Raw genomic sequence first — 21,965 nt, forward strand, 5'->3', positions numbered from 1 at the left:
CAGCATTCCCTCAATCTTGACCCTCCGACAGTGCGGCACTCCCTCAGTACTGACCCTCCGACAGTGCAGCACTACCTCAGTACTGACTCTTCAACAGTGAGGCACTCATTCAGTACTGACCCTCCGACAGTGCAGCACTCCCTCAGTACTGACTCTTCGACTGTGAGGCACTCCCTCAGTACTGACCCTCCGACAGTGCAGCACTCCCTCAGTACTGACCCTCCGACAGTGCAGCACTCCCTCAGTACTGACTCTTCGACAGTGCAGCACTACCTCAGTACTGACTCTTCGACAGTGAGGCACTCCCTCATTACTGACCCTCCGACAGAGCAGCACTCTCTCATTACTGACCATCCGACAGTGCAGCAGTCCCTCAGTACAGACCCTCCAACAGTGCAGCACTCCCTCAGTACTGACCCTCCGACAGTGCACTGCTCCTTCAGTGCTGACCCTCCGACAGTGCAGCACTCCCTCAGTACTGACCCTCCGACAGTGCACCGCTCCCTCATTACTGACCCTCCGACAGTGCACCGCTCCCTCAGTCCTGACCCTCCGACAGTGCACCGCTCCCTCAGTACTGACCCTCCGAATGTGCGGCGCTCCCTCTGTACTGACTCTCCGACAGAGCGGCACTCCCTCAGTACTGACCCTCCGACAGTGAGGTATTCCCTCAGTACTGACCCTCTGACAGTGCGTCACTCCCTCAGTACTGACCCTCCTACAGTGAAGCAATCCCTCAGTACTGACCCTCCGACAGTGCAGCACTCCCTCAGTACTTACCCCCTGAAAGTGCGGCGCTCCCTCAATACTGACCCTCCGACGTTGCGGGACTCCCTCAGTACTGACCTTCCGAAGGTGCAGCAATCCCTCAATCTTGACCCTCCGACAGTGCGGCACTCCCTCAGTACTGACCCTCCGACAGTGCAGCACTACCTCAGTACTGACTCTTCGACAGTGAGGCACTACCTCAGTACTGACCCTCCGACAGTGCTGCACTCCCTCAGTACTGACTCTTCGACAGTGCAGCACTACCTCAGTACTGACTCTTCGACAGTGCAGCACTACCTCAGTACTGACTCTTCAACAGTGAGGCACTCCCTCAGTACTGACTCTCCGACAGTGCAGCACTCCCTCAGTACTGACTCTTCGACAGTGAGGCACTCCCTCAGTACTGACCCTCCGACAGTGCAGCACTCCCTCAGTACTTTCCCTCCGACAGTGCAGCACTACCTCAGTACTGACTCTTCGACAGTGAGGCACTCCCTCAGTACTGACCCTCCGACGGTGCAGCACTCCCTCAGTACTGACTCTTCGACTGTGAGGCACTCCCTCAGTACTGACTCTTCGACTGTGAGGCACTCCCTCAGTACTGACTCTTCGACAGTGAGGCACTCCCTCAGTACTGACTCTTCGACAGTGCGGCACTCCCTCAGTACTGACTCTCCGACAGTGCAGCACTTCCTCATTACTGACTCTTCGACAGTGAGGCACTCCCTCAGTACTGACCCTCCGACGGTGCAGCTCTACCTCAGTACTGACTCTTCGACAGTGAGGCACTCCCTCAGTACTGACTCTTCGACAGTGCGGCACTCCCTCAGTACTGACTCTCCGACAGTTCAGCACTCCCTCATTACTGACCCTCCGACAGTGCAGCACTCCCTCAGTACTGACTCTTCGACAATGCGGCACTCCCTCAGTACTGACTCTCCGACAGTGCGGCACTCCCTCAGTACTGAGTCTCCGACAGTGCAGCACTTCCTCATTACTGACTCTTCGACAGTGAGGCACTCCCTCAGTACTGACCCTCCGACGGTGCAGCTCTACCTCAGTACTGACTCTTCGACAGTGAGGCACTCCCTCAGTACTGACCCTCCGACATTGCGGCACTCCCTCAGTACTGACCGTCCGACAGTGCGGCGCTCCCTCAGTACTAACCCTCCGACAGTGCGGTACTCCCTCAGTACTGACCCTCCGACAGTGCAGCACTCTCTCATTACTGACCATCCGACAGTGCAGCAGTCCCTCAGTACTGACCCTCCGACAGTGCACCGCTCCCTCAGTACTGACCCTCTGACAGTGCACCGCTCCCTCAGTCCTGACCCTCCGACAGTGCAGCACTCCCTCAGTACTGACCCTCCGTCAGTGCAGCAATCCCTCAGCACTGACCCTCCGAATGTGCGGCGCTCCCTCTGTACTGACTCTCCGACAGAGCGGCACTCCCTCAGTACTGACCCTCCGACAGTGCAGCAATCCCTCAATATTGACCCTCCGACAGTGAGGTATTCCCTCAGTGCTGACCCTCTGACAGTGCGTCACTCCCTCAGTACTGACCCTCCTACAGTGAAGCAATCCCTCAGTACTGACCCTCCGACAGTGCAGCACTCCGTAAGTACTGACCCCCTGAAAGTGCAGCACTCCCTCAATACTGACCCTCCGACGTTGCGGGACTCCCTCAGTACTGACCTTCCGAAGGTGCAGCAATCCCTCAATCTTGACCCTCCGACAGTGAGGTATTCCCTCAGTACTGACCCTACGACAGTGCAGCACTCCCTCAGTACTGACTCTTCGACAGTGCAGCTCTACCTCAGTACTGACTCTTCGACAGTGAGGCACTCCCTCAGTACTGACTCTTCGACAGTGCGGCACTCCCTCAGTACTGACTCTCCGACAGTGCAGCACTACCTCATTACTGACTCTCCGACAGTGCAGCAGTCCCTAAGTACTGACCGTCCGACAGTGCAGCACTCCCTCATTACTGACCCTCCGACAGTGCAGCACTCCCTCAGTAATGACTCTTCGACAGTGCGGCACTCCCTCAGTACTGACTCTCCGACAGTGCGGCACTCCCTCAGTACTGACCCTCCGACAGTGCAGCACTCCCTCAGTACTGACTCTTCGACAGTGCGGCACTCCCTCAGTAATGACTCTCCGACAGTGCAGCACTACCTCAGTACTGACTCTCCGACAGTGCGGCAATCCCTCAATAATGACCCTCCGACAGTGAGGTATTCCCTCAGTACTGACCCTCTGACAGTGCGTCACTCCCTCAGTACTGACCCTCCTACAGTGAAGCAATCCCTCCGTACTGACCCTCCGACAGTGCAGCACTCCCTCAGTACTGACCCCCTGAAAGTGCGGCGCTCCCTCAATACTGACCCTCCGACGTTGTGGGACTCCCTCAGTACTGACCTTCCGAAGGTGCAGCATTCCCTCAATCTTGACCCTCCGACAGTGCGGCAATCCCTCAGTACTGACCCTCCGACAGTGCGGTACTCCCTCAGTACTGACCCTCCGACAGTGCAGCACTCTCTCATTACTGACCATCCGACAGTGCAGCAGTCCCTCAGTACTGACCCTCCGACAGTGCAGCACTCCCTCAGTACTGACCCTCCGACAGTGCACTGCTCCTTCAGTGCTGACCCTCCGACAGTGCAGCACTCCCTCAGTACTGACCCTCCGACAGTGCACCGCTCCCTCAGTACTGACCCTCCGACAGTGCACCCCTCCCTCAGTACTGTCCCTCCGACAGTGCACCGTTCCCTCAGTACTGACCCTCCGACAGTGCAGCACTCCCTCAGTACTGACCATCCGTCAGTGCAGCAATCCCTCAGCACTGACCCTCCGAATGTGCGGCGCTCCCTCTGTATTGACTCTCCGACAGTGAGGTATTCCCTCAGTACTGAACCTCCTACAGTGCGTCACTCCCTCAGTACTGACCCTCCTACAGTGAAGCAATCCCTCAGTACTGACCCTCCGACAGTGCAGCACTCCCTCCAGTACGGACCCCCTGAAAGTGCGGCGCTCCCTCAATACTGACCCTCCGACGTTGTGGGACTCCCTCAGTACTGACCTTCCGAAGGTGCAGCATTCCCTCAATCGTGACCCTCCGACAGTGCGGCACTCCCTCAGTACTGACTCTTCGACAGTGCGACACTCCCTCAGTACTGACTCTCCGACAGTGCAGCACTCTCTCATTACTGACCATCCGACAGTGCAGCAGTCCCTCAGTACTGACCCTCCGACAGTGCAGCACTCCCTCAGTACTGACCCTCCGACAGTGCACTGCTCCTTCAGTGCTGACCCTCCGAGAGTGCAGCACTCCCTCAGTACTGACTCTCCGACAGTGCAGCACTCTCTCATTACTGACCATCCGACAGTGCAGCAGTCCCTCAGTACTGACCCTCCGACAGTGCAGCACTCCCTCAGTACTGACCCTCCGACAGTGCACTGCTCCTTCAGTGCTGACCCTCCGACAGTGCAGCAATCCCTCAATCTTGACCCTCCGACAGTGAGGTATTCCCTCAGTACTGACCCTACGACAGTGCAGCACTCCCTCAGTACTGACTCTTCGACAGTGCAGCTCTACCTCAGTACTGACTCTTCGACAGTGAGGCACTCCCTCAGTACTGACTCTTCGACAGTGCGGCACTCCCTCAGTACTGACTCTCCGACAGTGCAGCACTACCTCATTACTGACTCTCCGACAGTGCAGCAGTCCCTAAGTACTGACCGTCCGACAGTGCAGCACTCCCTCATTACTGACCCTCCGACAGTGCAGCACTCCCTCAGTAATGACTCTTCGACAGTGCGGCACTCCCTCAGTACTGACTCTCCGACAGTGCGGCACTCCCTCAGTACTGACCCTCAAACAGTGCAGCACTCCCTCAGTACTGACTCTTCGACAGTGCGGCACTCCCTCAGTAATGACTCTCCGACAGTGCAGCACTACCTCAGTACTGACTCTCCGACAGTGCGGCAATCCCTCAATAATGACCCTCCGACAGTGAGGTATTCCCTCAGTACTGACCCTCTGACAGTGCGTCACTCCCTCAGTACTGACCCTCCTACAGTGAAGCAATCCCTCCGTACTGACCCTCCGACAGTGCAGCACTCCCTCAGTACTGACCCCCTGAAAGTGCGGCGCTCCCTCAATACTGACCCTCCGACGTTGTGGGACTCCCTCAGTACTGACCTTCCGAAGGTGCAGCATTCCCTCAATCTTGACCCTCCGACAGTGCGGCACTCCCTCAGTACTGACCCTCCGACAGTGCGGTACTCCCTCAGTACTGACCCTCCGACAGTGCAGCACTCTCTCATTACTGACCATCCGACAGTGCAGCAGTCCCTCAGTACTGACCCTCCGACAGTGCAGCACTCCCTCAGTACTGACCCTCCGACAGTGCACTGCTCCTTCAGTGCTGACCCTCCGACAGTGCAGCACTCCCTCAGTACTGACCCTCCGACAGTGCACCGCTCCCTCAGTACTGACCCTCCGACAGTGCACCCCTCCCTCAGTACTGTCCCTCCGACAGTGCACCGTTCCCTCAGTACTGACCCTCCGACAGTGCAGCACTCCCTCAGTACTGACCATCCGTCAGTGCAGCAATCCCTCAGCACTGACCCTCCGAATGTGCGGCGCTCCCTCTGTATTGACTCTCCGACAGTGAGGTATTCCCTCAGTACTGAACCTCCTACAGTGCGTCACTCCCTCAGTACTGACCCTCCTACAGTGAAGCAATCCCTCAGTACTGACCCTCCGACAGTGCAGCACTCCCTCCAGTACTGACCCCCTGAAAGTGCGGCGCTCCCTCAATACTGACCCTCCGACGTTGTGGGACTCCCTCAGTACTGACCTTCCGAAGGTGCAGCATTCCCTCAATCGTGACCCTCCGACAGTGCGGCACTCCCTCAGTACTGACTCTTCGACAGTGCGACACTCCCTCAGTACTGACTCTCCGACAGTGCAGCACTACCTCATTACTGACTCTCCGACAGTGCAGCAATCCCTCAATATTGACCCACCAACAGTGCGGCACTCCCTCAGTACTGACCCTCCGACAGTGCAGCACTACCTCAGTACTGACTCTCCGACAGTGCAGCAATCCCTCAATATTGACCCTCCGACAGTGAGGTATTCCCTCAGTACTGACCCTCTGACAGTGCGTCACTCCCTCACTACTGACCCTCCTACAGTGAAGCAATCCCTCAGTACTGACCCTCCGACAGTGCAGCACTCCCTCAGTACTGACCCCCTGAAAGTGCGGCGCTCCCTCAATACTGACCCTCCGACGTTGTGGGACTCCCTCAGTACTGACCTTCCGAAGGTGCAGCATTCCCTCAATCTTGACCCTCCGACAGTGCGGCACTCCCTCAGTACTGACCCTCCGACAGTGCAGCACTACCTCAGTACTGACTCTTCAACAGTGAGGCACTCATTCAGTACTGACCCTCCGACAGTGCAGCACTCCCTCAGTACTGACTCTTCGACTGTGAGGCACTCCCTCAGTACTGACCCTCCGACAGTGCAGCACTCCCTCAGTACTGACCCTCCGACAGTGCAGCACTCCCTCAGTACTGACTCTTCGACAGTGCAGCACTACCTCAGTACTGACTCTTCGACAGTGAGGCACTCCCTCATTACTGACCCTCCGACAGAGCAGCACTCTCTCATTACTGACCATCCGACAGTGCAGCAGTCCCTCAGTACAGACCCTCCGACAGTGCAGCACTCCCTCAGTACTGACCCTCCGACAGTGCACTGCTCCTTCAGTGCTGACCCTCCGACAGTGCAGCACTCCCTCAGTACTGACCCTCCGACAGTGCACCGCTCCCTCATTACTGACCCTCCGACAGTGCACCGCTCCCTCAGTCCTGACCCTCCGACAGTGCACCGCTCCCTCAGTACTGACCCTCCGAATGTACGGCGCTCCCTCTGTACTGACTCTCCGACAGAGCGGCACTCCCTCAGTACTGACCCTCCGACAGTGAGGTATTCCCTCAGTACTGACCCTCCTACAGTGAAGCAATCCCTCAGTACTGACCCTCCGACAGTGCAGCACTCCCTCAGTACTTACCCCCTGAAAGTGCGGCGCTCCCTCAATACTGACCCTCCGACGTTGCGGGACTCCCTCAGTACTGACCTTCCGAAGGTGCAGCAATCCCTCAATCTTGACCCTCCGACAGTGCGGCACTCCCTCAGTACTGACCCTCCGACAGTGCAGCACTACCTCAGTACTGACTCTTCGACAGTGAGGCACTACCTCAGTACTGACCCTCCGACAGTGCTGCACTCCCTCAGTACTGACTCTTCGACAGTGCAGCACTACCTCAGTACTGACTCTTCGACAGTGCAGCACTACCTCAGTACTGACTCTTCAACAGTGAGGCACTCCCTCAGTACTGACTCTCCGACAGTGCAGCACTCCCTCAGTACTGACTCTTCGACAGTGAGGCACTCCCTCAGTACTGACCCTCCGACAGTGCAGCACTCCCTCAGTACTGTCCCTCCGACAGTGCAGCACTACCTCAGTACTGACTCTTCGACAGTGAGGCACTCCCTCAGTACTGACCCTCCGACGGTGCAGCACTCCCTCAGTACTGACTCTTCGACTGTGAGGCACTCCCTCAGTACTGACTCTTCGACTGTGAGGCACTCCCTCAGTACTGACTCTTCGACAGTGAGGCACTCCCTCAGTACTGACTCTTCGACAGTGCGGCACTCCCTCAGTACTGACTCTCCGACAGTGCAGCACTTCCTCATTACTGACTCTTCGACAGTGAGGCACTCCCTCAGTACTGACCCTCCGACGGTGCAGCTCTACCTCAGTACTGACTCTTCGACAGTGAGGCACTCCCTCAGTACTGACTCTTCGACAGTGCGGCACTCCCTCAGTACTGACTCTCCGACAGTTCAGCACTCCCTCATTACTGACCCTCCGACAGTGCAGCACTCCCTCAGTACTGACTCTCCGACAGTGCGGCACTCCCTCAGTACTGACCCTCCGACAGTGCAGCACTCCCTCAGTACTGACTCTTCGACAGTGCGGCACTCCCTCAGTACTGAGTCTCCGACAGTGCAGCACTTCCTCATTACTGACTCTTCGACAGTGAGGCACTCCCTCAGTACTGACCCTCCGACGGTGCAGCTCTACCTCAGTACTGACTCTTCGACAGTGAGGCACTCCCTCAGTACTGACCCTCCGACATTGCGGCACTCCCTCAGTACTGACCGTCCGACAGTGCGGCGCTCCCTCAGTACTAACCCTCCGACAGTGCGGTACTCCCTCAGTACTGACCCTCCGACAGTGCAGCACTCTCTCATTACTGACCATCCGACAGTGCAGCAGTCCCTCAGTACTGACCCTCCGACAGTGCACCGCTCCCTCAGTACTGACCCTCTGACAGTGCACCGCTCCCTCAGTCCTGACCCTCCGACAGTGCAGCACTCCCTCAGTACTGACCCTCCGTCAGTGCAGCAATCCCTCAGCACTGACCCTCCGAATGTGCGGCGCTCCCTCTGTACTGACTCTCCGACAGAGCGGCACTCCCTCAGTACTGACCCTCCGACAGTGCAGCAATCCCTCAATATTGACCCTCCGACAGTGAGGTATTCCCTCAGTGCTGACCCTCTTACAGTGCGTCACTCCCTCAGTACTGACCCTCCTACAGTGAAGCAATCCCTCAGTACTGACCCTCCGACAGTGCAGCACTCCGTAAGTACTGACCCCCTGAAAGTGCAGCACTCCCTCAATACTGACCCTCCGACGTTGCGGGACTCCCTCAGTACTGACCTTCCGAAGGTGCAGCAATCCCTCAATCTTGACCCTCCGACAGTGAGGTATTCCCTCAGTACTGACCCTACGACAGTGCAGCACTCCCTCAGTACTGACTCTTCGACAGTGCAGCTCTACCTCAGTACTGACTCTTCGACAGTGAGGCACTCCCTCAGTACTGACTCTTCGACAGTGCGGCACTCCCTCAGTACTGACTCTCCGACAGTGCAGCACTACCTCATTACTGACTCTCCGACAGTGCAGCAGTCCCTAAGTACTGACCGTCCGACAGTGCAGCACTCCCTCATTACTGACCCTCCGACAGTGCAGCACTCCCTCAGTACTGACTCTTCGACAGTGCGGCACTCCCTCAGTAATGACTCTCCGACAGTGCAGCACTACCTCAGTACTGACTCTCCGACAGTGCAGCAATCCCTCAATATTGACCCTCCGACAGTGAGGTATTCCCTCAGTACTGACCCTCTGACAGTGCGTCACTCCCTCAGTACTGACCCTCCTACAGTGAAGCAATCCCTCCGTACTGACCCTCCGACAGTGCAGCACTCCCTCAGTACTGACCCCCTGAAAGTGCGGCGCTCCCTCAATACTGACCCTCCGACGTTGTGGGACTCCCTCAGTACTGACCTTCCGAAGGTGCAGCATTCCCTCAATCTTGACCCTCCGACAGTGCGGCACTCCCTCAGTACTGACCCTCCGACAGTGCAGCACTACCTCAGTACTGACTCTTCAACAGTGAGGCACTCATTCAGTACTGACCCTCCGACAGTGCAGCACTCCCTCAGTACTGACTCTTCGACTGTGAGGCACTCCCTCAGTACTGACCCTCCGACAGTGCAGCACTCCCTCAGTACTGACCCTCCGACAGTGCAGCACTCCCTCAGTACTGACTCTTCGACAGTGCGGCACTCCCTCAGTACTGAGTCTCCGACAGTGCAGCACTTCCTCATTACTGACTCTTCGACAGTGAGGCACTCCCTCAGTACTGACCCTCCGACGGTGCAGCTCTACCTCAGTACTGACTCTTCGACAGTGAGGCACTCCCTCAGTACTGACCCTCCGACATTGCGGCACTCCCTCAGTACTGACCGTCCGACAGTGCGGCGCTCCCTCAGTACTAACCCTCCGACAGTGCGGTACTCCCTCAGTACTGACCCTCCGACAGTGCAGCACTCTCTCATTACTGACCATCCGACAGTGCAGCAGTCCCTCAGTACTGACCCTCCGACAGTGCACCGCTCCCTCAGTACTGACCCTCTGACAGTGCACCGCTCCCTCAGTCCTGACCCTCCGACAGTGCAGCACTCCCTCAGTACTGACCCTCCGTCAGTGCAGCAATCCCTCAGCACTGACCCTCCGAATGTGCGGCGCTCCCTCTGTACTGACTCTCCGACAGAGCGGCACTCCCTCAGTACTGACCCTCCGACAGTGCAGCAATCCCACAATATTGACCCTCCGACAGTGAGGTATTCCCTCAGTGCTGACCCTCTTACAGTGCGTCACTCCCTCAGTACTGACCCTCCTACAGTGAAGCAATCCCTCAGTACTGACCCTCCGACAGTGCAGCACTCCGTAAGTACTGACCCCCTGAAAGTGCAGCACTCCCTCAATACTGACCCTCCGACGTTGCGGGACTCCCTCAGTACTGACCTTCCGAAGGTGCAGCAATCCCTCAATCTTGACCCTCCGACAGTGAGGTATTCCCTCAGTACTGACCCTACGACAGTGCAGCACTCCCTCAGTACTGACTCTTCGACAGTGCAGCTCTACCTCAGTACTGACTCTTCGACAGTGAGGCACTCCCTCAGTACTGACTCTTCGACAGTGCGGCACTCCCTCAGTACTGACTCTCCGACAGTGCAGCACTACCTCATTACTGACTCTCCGACAGTGCAGCAGTCCCTAAGTACTGACCGTCCGACAGTGCAGCACTCCCTCATTACTGACCCTCCGACAGTGCAGCACTCCCTCAGTAATGACTCTTCGACAGTGCGGCACTCCCTCAGTACTGACTCTCCGACAGTGCAGCACTCCCTCAGTACTGACCCTCCGACAGTGCAGCACTCCCTCAGTACTGACTCTTCGACAGTGCGGCACTCCCTCAGTAATGACTCTCCGACAGTGCAGCACTACCTCAGTACTGACTCTCCGACAGTGCAGCAATCCCTCAATATTGACCCTCCGACAGTGAGGTATTCCATCAGTACTGACCCTCTGACAGTGCGTCACTCCCTCAGTACTGACCCTCCTACAGTGAAGCAATTTCTCCGTACTGACCCTCCGACAGTGCAGCACTCCCTCAGTACTGACCCCCTGAAAGTGCGGCGCTCCCTCAATACTGACCCTCCGACGTTGTGGGACTCCCTCAGTACTGACCTTCCGAAGGTGCAGCATTCCCTCAATCTTGACCCTCCGACAGTGCGGCACTCCCTCAGTACTGACCCTCTGACAGTGCAGCACTACCTCAGTACTGACTCTTCAACAGTGAGGCACTCATTCAGTACTGACCCTCCGACAGTGCAGCACTCCCTCAGTACTGACTCTTCGACTGTGAGGCACTCCCTCAGTACTGACCCTCCGACAGTGCAGCACTCCCTCAGTACTGACCCTCCGACAGTGCAGCACTCCCTCAGTACTGACTCTTCGACAGTGCAGCACTACCTCAGTACTGACTCTTCGACAGTGAGGCACTCCCTCATTACTGACCCTCCGACAGAGCAGCACTCTCTCATTACTGACCATCCGACAGTGCAGCAGTCCCTCAGTACAGACCCTCCGACAGTGCAGCACTCCCTCAGTACTGACCCTCCGACAGTGCACTGCTCCTTCAGTGCTGACCCTCCGACAGTGCAGCACTCCCTCAGTACTGACCCTCCGACAGTGCACCGCTCCCTCATTACTGACCCTCCGACAGTGCACCGCTCCCTCAGTCCTGACCCTCCGACAGTGCACCGCTCCCTCAGTACTGACCCTCCGAATGTGCGGCGCTCCCTCTGTACTGACTCTCCGACAGAGCGGCACTCCCTCAGTACTGACCCTCCGACAGTGAGGTATTCCCTCAGTACTGACCCTCTGACAGTGCGTCACTCCCTCAGTACTGACCCTCCTACAGTGAAGCAATCCCTCAGTACTGACCCTCCGACAGTGCAGCACTCCCTCAGTACTTACCCCCTGAAAGTGCGGCGCTCCCTCAATACTGACCCTCCGACGTTGCGGGACTCCCTCAGTACTGACCTTCCGAAGGTGCAGCAATCCCTCAATCTTGACCCTCCGACAGTGCGGCACTCCCTCAGTACTGACCCTCCGACAGTGCAGCACTACCTCAGTACTGACTCTTCGACAGTGAGGCACTACCTCAGTACTGACCCTCCGACAGTGCTGCACTCCCTCAGTACTGACTCTTCGACAGTGCAGCACTACCTCAGTACTGACTCTTCGACAGTGCAGCACTACCTCAGTACTGACTCTTCAACAGTGAGGCACTCCCTCAGTACTGACTCTCCGACAGTGCAGCACTCCCTCAGTACTGACTCTTCGACAGTGAGGCACTCCCTCAGTACTGACCCTCCGACAGTGCAGCACTCCCTCAGTACTGTCCCTCCGACAATGCAGCACTACCTCAGTACTGACTCTTCGACAGTGAGGCACTCCCTCAGTACTGACCCTCCGACGGTGCAGCACTCCCTCAGTACTGACTCTTCGACATTGAGGCACTCCCTCAGTACTGACCCTCCGACATTGCGGCTCTCCCTCAGTACTGACCGTCCGACAGTGCGGCGCTCCCTCAGTACTAACCCTCCGACAGTGCGGTACTCCCTCAGTACTGACCCTCCGACAGTGCAGCACTCTCTCATTACTGACCATCCGACAGTGCAGCAGTCCCTCAGTACTGACCCTCCGACAGTGCACCGCTCCCTCAGTACTGACCCTCTGACAGTGCACCGCTCCCTCAGTCCTGACCCTCCGACAGTGCAGCACTCCCTCAGTACTGACCCTCCGTCAGTGCAGCAATCCCTCAGCACTGACCCTCCGAATGTGCGGCGCTCCCTCTGTACTGACTCTCCGACAGAGCGGCACTCCCTCAGTACTGACCCTCCGACAGTGCAGCAATCCCTCAATATTGACCCTCCGACAGTGAGGTATTCCCTCAGTGCTGACCCTCTGACAGTGCGTCACTCCCTCAGTACTGACCCTCCTACAGTGAAGCAATCCCTCAGTACTGACCCTCCGACAGTGCAGCACTCCGTAAGTACTGACCCCCTGAAAGTGCAGCACTCCCTCAATACTGACCCTCCGACGTTGCGGGACTCCCTCAGTACTGACCTTCCGAAGGTGCAGCAATCCCTCAATCTTGACCCTCCGACAGTGAGGTATTCCCTCAGTACTGACCCTACGACAGTGCAGCACTCCCTCAGTACTGACTCTTCGACAGTGCAGCTCTACCTCAGTACTGACTCTTCGACAGTGAGGCACTCCCTCAGTACTGACTCTTCGACAGTGCGGCACTCCCTCAGTACTGACTCTCCGACAGTGCAGCACTCCCTCAGTACTGACTCTCCGACAGTGCAGCAGTCCCTAAGTCCTGAGCGTCCGACAGTGCAGCACTCCCTCATTACTGACCCTCCGACAGTGCAGCACTCCCTCAGTAATGACTCTTCGACAGTGCGGCACTCCCTCAGTACTGACTCTCCGACAGTGCGGCACTCCCTCAGTACTGACCCTCCGACAGTGCAGCAATCCCTCAATATTGACCCTCCGACAGTGAGGTATTCCCTCAGTACTGACCCTCTGGCAGTGCGTCACTCCCTCAGTACTGACCCTCCTACAGTGAAGCAATCCCTCAGTACTGACCCTCCGACAGTGCAGCACTCCCTAAGTACTGACCCCCTGAAAGTGCAGCACTCCCTCAATACTGACCCTCCGACGTTGCGGGACTCCCTCAGTACTGACCTTCCGAAGGTGCAGCAATCCCTCAATCTTGACCCTCCGACAGTGAGGTATTCCCTCAGTACTGACCCTCTGACAGTGCGTCACTCCCTCAGTACAGACCCTCCGACAGTGCGGCACTCCCTCAGTACTGACCCTCCGACAGTGCGGTGCTCCCTCGGTACTGACACTCGGACAGTGCGGCACTCCCTCAGTACTGACCCTCCGACAGTGCGGCACTCCCTCAGTACTGACCCTCCGACAGTGCGGCACTCCCTCAGTACTGACCCTCCGACAGTGCTGCACTCCCTCAGTACTAACACTCCGACAGTGCGGCACTCCCTCAGTACTGACCCTCCGACATTGCGGCACTCCCTCAGTACTGACACTCCGACATTGTGGTATTCCCTCAGTACTGACCCTCCGACATTGCGGCACTCTCTCAGTACTGACACTCCGACAGTGCGGCAATCCCTCATTACTGACCCTCCGACAGAGCAGCAATCCCTCAGAACTGACAGTCCGACAGTGCGGCACTCCCTCAGTACTGACCCTCCGACAGTGCGGTGCTCCCTCAGTACTGACCCTCCGACAGTGCGGCACTCCCTCAGTACTGACCCTCCGACAGGGTAGCGCTCCCTCAGTACTAACACTCCAACAGTGCGATACTCCCTCAGTACTGACCCTCCGACAGTGCGGCACTCCCTCAGTACTGACCCTCCGACAGTGTGGCGCTTCCTCAGTACTAACCCTCCGACAGTGCGATACTCCCTCAGTACTGACCCTCCGACAGTGCGGCACTCCCTCAGTAGTGACCCTCCGACAGTGCAGCACTCCCTCAGTACTGACTCTTCGACAGTGCGGCACTCCCTCAGTACTGACTCTCCGACAGTGCGGCACTCCCTCAGTACTGACTCTCCGACAGTGCAGCACTCCCTCAGTACTGACTCTTCGACAGTGCGGCACTCCCTCAGTACTGACCCTCCGACAATGCAGCACTCCCTCAGTACTGACCCTCCGACAGTGCGGCACTCCCTCAGTACTGACCCTCCGACAGTACGGCGCTCCCTCAGTACTAACCCTCCGACAGTGCGGTACTCCCTCAGTACTGACCCTCCGACAGTGCAGCACTCCCTCAGTACTGACCCTCCGACATTGCGGCACTCCCTCAGTACTGACCCTCCGACAGTACGGCGCTCCCTCAGTACTAACCCTCCGACAGTGCGGTACTCCCTCAGTACTGACCCTCCGACAGTGCAGCATTCTCTCATTACTGACCATCCGACAGTGCAGCAGTCCCTCAGTACTGACCCTCCGACAGTGCAGCACTCTCTCATTACTGACCATCCGACAGTGCAGCAGTCCCTCAGTACTGACCCTCCGACAGTGCACCGCTCCCTCAGTACTGACCCTCCGACAGTGCACCGCTCCCTCAGTACTAACCCTCCGACAGTGCGGTACTCCCTCAGTACTGACCCTCCGACAGTGCAGCACTCTCTCATTACTGACCATCCGACAGTGCAGCAGTCCCTCAGTACTGACCCTCCGACAGTGCAGCACTCTCTCATTACTGACCATCCGACAGTGCAGCAGTCCCTCAGTACTGACCCTCCGACAGTGCAGCACTCCCTCAGTACTGACTCTTCGACAGTGCGGCACTCCCTCAGTACTGACTCTCCGACAGTGCAGCACTACCTCATTACTGACTCTCCGACAGTGCAGCAATCCCTCAATATTGACCCACCAACAGTGCGGCACTCCCTCAGTACTGACCCTCCGACAGTGCAGCACTACCTCAGTACTGACTCTCCGACAGTGCAGCAATCCCTCAATATTGACCCACCGACAGTGCGGTATTCCCTCAGTACTGACCCTCCGACAGTGCGGCACTCCCTCAGTACTGACCCTCCGACAGTGCGACGCTCCCTCAGTACTGACCCCCTGAAAGTGCAGCACTCCCTCAATACTGACCCTCCGACGTTGCGGGACTCCCTCAGTACTGACCTTCCGAAGGTGCAGCAATCCCTCAATCTTGACCCTCCGACAGTGAGGTATTACCTCAGTACTGACCCTCTGACAGTGCGTCACTCCCTCAGTACAGACCCTCCGACAGTGCGGCACTCCCTCAGTACTGACCCTCCGACAGTGCGGTGCTCCCTCGGTACTGACACTCGGACAGTGCGGCACTCCCTCAGTACTGACCCTCCGACAGTGCGGCACTCCCTCAGTACTGACCCTCCGACAGTGCGGCACTCCCTCAGTACTGACCCTCCGACAGTGCTGCACTCCCTCAGTACTAACACTCCGACAGTGCGGCACTCCCTCAGTACTGACCCTCCGACATTGCGGCACTCCCTCAGTACTGACACTCCGACATTGTGGTATTCCCTCAGTACTGACCCTCCGACATTGCGGCACTCTCTCAGTACTGACCCTCCGACAGTGCAGCACTACCTCAGTACTGACTCTCCGACAGTGCAGCAATCCCTCAATATTGACCCACCGACAGTGCGGTATTCCCTCAGTACTGACCCTCCGACAGTGCGGCACTCCCTCAGTACTGACCCTCCGACAGTACGGCGCTCCCTCAGTACCAACCCTCCGACAGTGCGGTACTCCCTCAGTACTGACCCTCCGACAGTGCAGCACTCTCTCATTACTGACCATCCGACAGTGCAGCAGTCCCTCAGTACTGACCCTCCGACAGTGCAGCACTCTCTCATTACTGACCATCCGACAGTGCAGCAGTCCCTCAGTACTGACCCTCCGACAGTGCAGCACTCCCTCAGTACTGACTCTTCGACAGTGCGGCACTCCCTCAGTACTGACTCTCCGACAGTGCAGCACAACCTCATTACTGACTCTCCGACAGTGCAGCAATCCCTCAATATTGACCCACCAACAGTGCGGCACTCCCTCAGTACTGACCCTCCGACAGTGCAGCACTACCTCAGTACTGACTCTCCGACAGTGCAGCAATCCCTCAATATTGACCCACCGACAGTGCGGTATTCCCTCAGTACTGACCCTCCGACAGTGCGGCACTCCCTCAGTACTGACCCTCCGACAGTGCGGCGCTCCCTCAGTACTGACCCCCTGAAAGTGCAGCACTCCCTCAATACTGACCCTCCGACGTTGCGGGACTCCCTCAGTACTGACCTTCCGAAGGTGCAGCAATCCCTCAATCTTGACTCTCCGACAGTGAGGTATTCCCTCAGTACTGACCCTCCGACAGTGCAGCACTCCCTCAGTACTGACCCTCCGTCAGTGCAGCAATCCCTCAGCACTGACCCTCCGAATGTGCGGCGCTCCCTCTGTACTGACTCTCCGACAGAGCGGCACTCCCTCAGTACTGACCCTCCGACAGTGCAGCAATCCCTCAATATTGACCCTCCGACAGTGAGGTATTCCCTCAGTACTGACCCTCTGACAGTGCGTCACTCCCTCAGTACTGACCCTCCGACAGTGCGGCACTCCCTCAGTACTGACCCTCCGACAGTGCGGTGCTCCCTCGGTACTGACACTCGGACAGTGCGGCACTCCCTCAGTACTGACCCTCCGACAGTGCGGCACTCCCTCAGTACTGACCCTCCGACAGTGCGGCACTCCCTCAGTACTGACCCTCCGACAGTGCTGCACTCCCTCAGTACTAACACTCCGACAGTGTGGCACTCCCTCAGTAATGACCCTCCGACATACGGCACTCCCTCAGTCCTGACACTCCGACATTGTGGTATTCCCTCAGTACTGACCCTCCGACATTGCGGCACTCTCTCAGTACTGACACTCCGACAGTGCGGCAATCCCTCATTACTGGCCCTCCGACAGAGCAGCAATCCCTCAGTACTGACCGTCCGACAGTGCGGCACTCCCTCAGTACTCACCCTCCGACAGTGCGGTGCTCCCTCAGTACTGACCCTCCGACAGTGCGGCACTCCCTCAGTACTGACCCTCCGACAGTGTGGCGCTCCCTCAGTACTAACCCTCCGACAGTGCGATACTCCCTCAGTACTGACCCTCCGACAGTGCGGCACTCCCTCAGTACTGACCCTCCGACAGTGTGGCGCTCCCTCAGTACTAACCCTCCGACAGTGCGATACTCCCTCAGTACTGACCCTCCGACAGTGCGGCACTCCCTCAGTACTGACCCTCCGACAGTGTGGCGCACCCTCAGTACTAACCCTCCGACAGTGCGATACTCCCTCAGTACTGACCCTCCGACAGTGCGGCACTCCCTCAGTACTGACCCTCCGACAGTGCGGCACTCCCTCAGTACTGACCCTCCGACAGTGCTGCACTCCCTCAGTACTAACACTCCGACAGTGTGGCACTCCCTCAGTAATGACCCTCCGACATAGCGGCACTCCCTCAGTCCTGACACTCCGACATTGTGGTATTCCCTCAGTACTGATCCTCCGACATTGCGGCACTCTCTCAGTACTGACACTCCGACAGTGCGGCAATCCCTCATTACTGGCCCCCCGACAGAGCAGCAATCCCTCAGTACTGACCGTCCGACAGTGCGGCACTCCCTCAGTACTGACCCTCCGACAGTGCGGTGCTCCCTCAGTACTGACCCTCCGACAGTGCGGCACTCCCTCAGTACTGACCCTCCGACAGTTTGGCGCTCCCTCAGTACTAACCCTCCGACAGTGCGATACTCCCTCAGTACTGACCCTCCGACAGTGCGGCACTCCCTCAGTACTGACCCTCCGACAGTGTGGCGCTCCCTCAGTACTAACCCTCCGACAGTGCGATACTCCCTCAGTACTGACCCTCCGACAATGCGGCACTCCCTCAGTACTGACCCTCCGACAGTGTGGCGCACCCTCAGTACTAACACTCCGACAGTGCGATACTCCCTCAGTACTGACCCTCCGACAGTGCAGCACTCTCACATTACTGACCATCCGACAGTGCAGCACTCCCTCAGTACTGACCCTCCGTCAGTGCAGCAATCCCTCAGCACTGACCCTCCGAATGTGCGGCACTCCCTCAGTACTGACCCTCCAACAGTGCGGTACTCCCTCAGTACTGACCCTCCGACAGTGCAGCACTCTCTCATTACTGACCATCCGACAGTGCAGCACTCCCTCAGTACTGACCCTCCGACAGTGCAGCACTCCCTCAGTACTGACCCTCCGACAGTGCACTGCTCCTTCAGTGCTGACCCTCCGACAGTGCACCGCTCCCTCAGTACTGACCCTCCGACAGTGCGGTGCTCCCTCAGTACTGACCCTCCGATAGTGCAGCACTCCCTCAGTACTGACCCTCCGTCAGTGCAGCAATCCCTCAGCACTGACCCTCCGAATGTGCGGCACTCCCTCAGTACTGACCCTCCGACAGAGCAGCATTCCCTCAATCTTGACCCTCCGACAGTGAGGTATTCCCACAGTACTGACCCTCTGACAGTGCGTCACTCCCTCAGTACTGACCCTCCTACAGTGAAGCAATCCCTCAGTACTGACCCTCCGACAGTGCAGCACTCCCTCAGTACTGACCCCCTGAAAGTGCGGCGCTCCCTCAATACTGACCCTCCGACGTTGCGGGACTCCCTCAGTACTGACCTTCCGAAGGTGCAGCAATCCCTCAGTACTGAACCTCCGACAGTGCGGCACTCCCTCAGTACTGACACTCCGACATTGCGGTATTCCCTCAGTACTGACCCTCCGACAGTGCGGCATTCTCTCAGTATTGACCATCCGACAGTGCACCGCTCCCTCAGTACTGACCCACCGACAGTGCGGCACTCCCTCAGTACTCTCTCTCCGACAGTGCAGCACTCCCTCAGTACTGACTCTCCGACAGTGCAGCACTCCCTCAGTACTGACTCTCCGACAGTGCAGCAATCCCTCAATATTGAGCCACCGACAGTGCGATATTACCTCAGTACTGACCATCCGACAGTGCAGCCCTCCCTCAGTACTGAACCTCCGACAGTGGAGCACTCCCTCAGTACTGACCATTTGACAGTGCAGCACTCCCTCAGTACTGACCCTCCGACAGTGCAGCACTCCCTCAGTACTGACCCTCCGACAGTGTGGCACTCCCGCAGTACGGACCCTCCGAGAGTGCAGCAAAGCCTCAGTTCTGACCCTCCGACAGAGCGGAGCACCCTCAGTAATGACCCTCCGACAGTGCGGTGTACCCTCAGTACTGACCCTCCGACAGTGCAGCGCTCCCTCAATACTGACCCTGCGCCAGTGCGGTGCTCCCTCAGTACTGACCCTCTGACAGTGCAGCACTCCCTCAGTACTGACCCTCCGACAGTGCGGTGCACCCTCAGTACTGACCCTCCGACAGTGCAGCGCTCTCTCAATACTGACCCTGCGCCAGTGCGGTGCTCCCTCAGTACTGACCCTCCGACAGTGCGGCACTCCCTCAGTACTGATCCTCCGGCAGTGCAGCAATCCATCAGTACTGAATCTCCGACAGTGCAGCGCTCCCTCAATACTGACCCTGCGCCAGTGCGGTGCTCCCTCAGTACTGACACTCCGACAGTGCGGTACTCCATCAGTACTGACCCTCCAACAGTGCGGTACTCCCTCAGTACTGACCCTCCGACAGTGCATCACCCCCTCAGTACTGACCCTCCGACACTGCGGTACTCCCTCAGTACTGACCCTCCGACAGTGCGGTGCTCCCTCAGTACTGATACTCCGACAGTGCGGTACTCCCCCAGTACTGAACCTCCGACAGTGCAGCACCACCTCAGTACTGATCCTCCGACAGTGCGGTACTCCCTCAGTACTGACCCTCCGACAGTGCGGCACTCCCTCAGTACTGACCCTCCGACAGTGCGGTGCTCCCTCAGTACTGACCCTCCGACAGTGCGGCACTCCCTCAGTACTGACCCTCCGACAGTGCGGTACTCCCTCAGTACTGACCCTCCGACAGTGCAGCAATCCCTCACTATTGACCCTCCGACAGTGTGGTGCTCCCTCAGTACTGACCCTCCGACAGCACGGCACTCCCTCAGTACTGATCCTCCGACAGTGCGGTACTCCCTCAGTACTGACCCTCCGACAGTGCGGCACTCCCTCAGTACTGACCCTCCGACAGTGCGGCACTCCCTCAGTACTGACCCTCCAACAGTGCTGCACTCCCTCAGTACTGACCCTCCAACAGTGCTGCACTCCCTCAGCACTGACCCTCCGACAGTGCGGCACTCCCTCAGTACTGACCCTCCAACAGTGCTGCACTGCCTCAGCACTGACCCTCCGACACTGCGGCGCTCCCTCACTACTGACGCTCCCACAATGCGGCGCTCCCTCAGTACTGACCCTCTGACACTGCGGCACTCCCTCAGTATTCTGCTTGTTGATTGGACTGTTATGTGAGACGGGGAGGGGGATGCATCAAGCAAGGGAATCTGAACACCATGGAACCTTACGGTTGGGTTTAACAGAGTCCCCTCTCATGCTCTGGGCCCACGTAGCCATTCTATTATACTCAGTGGCAATCAGATTTCTTCATCTTCCTCATCCGTAGTTAATTAATGTATATTTATTCATTCACGGGATGTGGCGTCACTGGCCAGGCCAGCATTTATTGCCCATCCCTGATTGCCCTTGAGAAGGTGGGGGTGAGCTGCCTTACTGAACTGCTGCAGTCCATGTGGAGTGGGTACACCCACAGTGCTGTTAGGAAGGGAGTTCCAGGATTTTGACCCAGTGACAGTGAAGGAACGGTGATATAGTTCCAAGTCAGGATGGTGTGTGACTTGGAGGGGAACTTGCAGGTGGTGGTGTTCCCATGTATCTGCTGCCCTTGTCCTTCTAGTTGGTAGAGGTCGCGGGTTTGGGCGGCGCTGTCTAAGGAGCCTTATTGCGTTGCTGCAGTGCATCTTGTAGATGGTACACACTGCTGCCACTGTGCATCGGTGGTGGAGGGAGTGAATGTTTGTAGATGGGGTGCCAATCAAGCGGGCCGTTTTGTCCTGGATGGTGTCGAGCTTCTTGAGTGTTGTTGGAGCTGCACCCATCCAGGCAAGTGGAGAGTATTCCATCACACTCCTGACTTGTACCTTGTAGATGGTGGACAGGCTTTGGGGAGTCAGGAGGTGAGTTACTCACCTCAGGATTCCTAGGCTCTGACCTGCTCTTCTAGTTACAGTACTTATATGGATGTTCCAGTTAAGTTTCTGGTCAATGGCAACCAAGATGTTGTCAGTGGGGGATTCAGCGATGGTAATGCCATTGAATGTCAAGCAGAGATGGTTAGATTCTCTTTTGTTGGAGATGGTCATTGCCTGGCACTTGTGTGGCACGAATGTTACTTGCCACTTATCAGGCCAGGACTGATAAATTTCATACCTATTATACGGGAAATAGATTCATTTCTCGGTTTCAAGGCATGAACAATTTCAATCCAGGGAACTTACGCTGTGTTACAAGGAGTCCGCTGGATTTGTACTAACATGGCATGGGGAGGATAGGTGCCCTGGTCAGCAACAAGGTTCGACAGCCC

This window comes from Heterodontus francisci, unplaced genomic scaffold (genome assembly GCF_036365525.1).
Source record: "Heterodontus francisci isolate sHetFra1 unplaced genomic scaffold, sHetFra1.hap1 HAP1_SCAFFOLD_1022, whole genome shotgun sequence".
NCBI classification, from domain to species: Eukaryota; Metazoa; Chordata; class Chondrichthyes; order Heterodontiformes; family Heterodontidae; genus Heterodontus; species Heterodontus francisci.